This window comes from Hevea brasiliensis, chromosome 14, assembly GCF_030052815.1.
Source record: "Hevea brasiliensis isolate MT/VB/25A 57/8 chromosome 14, ASM3005281v1, whole genome shotgun sequence".
NCBI lineage: Eukaryota > Viridiplantae > Streptophyta > Magnoliopsida > Malpighiales > Euphorbiaceae > Hevea > Hevea brasiliensis.
Window position 1 is genome coordinate 87,537,317 of NC_079506.1, and position 389 is coordinate 87,537,705.

Below are 389 nucleotides of genomic sequence, written 5' to 3' on the forward strand. Positions count from 1 at the left end.
TTTGAGAGAAATTTGCTTAGTTGATTAGAGAGAAATGAAAAGGTGCTAAAAGAATGAGCCAAGATAGTTCTATTTCATTTCACATGAAAGAGGTAAATAAAAGTAAAAAATTCTCAGTTAGAAAAGTACCGACTGCTATGGTCATTACTTAATAGTTGATAATGGCTGTTATTTTTAAATAATGACCGTAATGGACTTTACATTTATAATTTTAAAATAATTTTTAAATAGTAATAATAATGGTAATGATATGCCAAAAATCTTTTAAATAATGCCGTTAAATAATGTAACGTGATGGATGTTATTTAAAATCATATTGTGAGGTTTTGAGATATAGTTTCAATCAGGGTCAATTATAAAAAAAATTAAAATATGTAAATAAATAAATA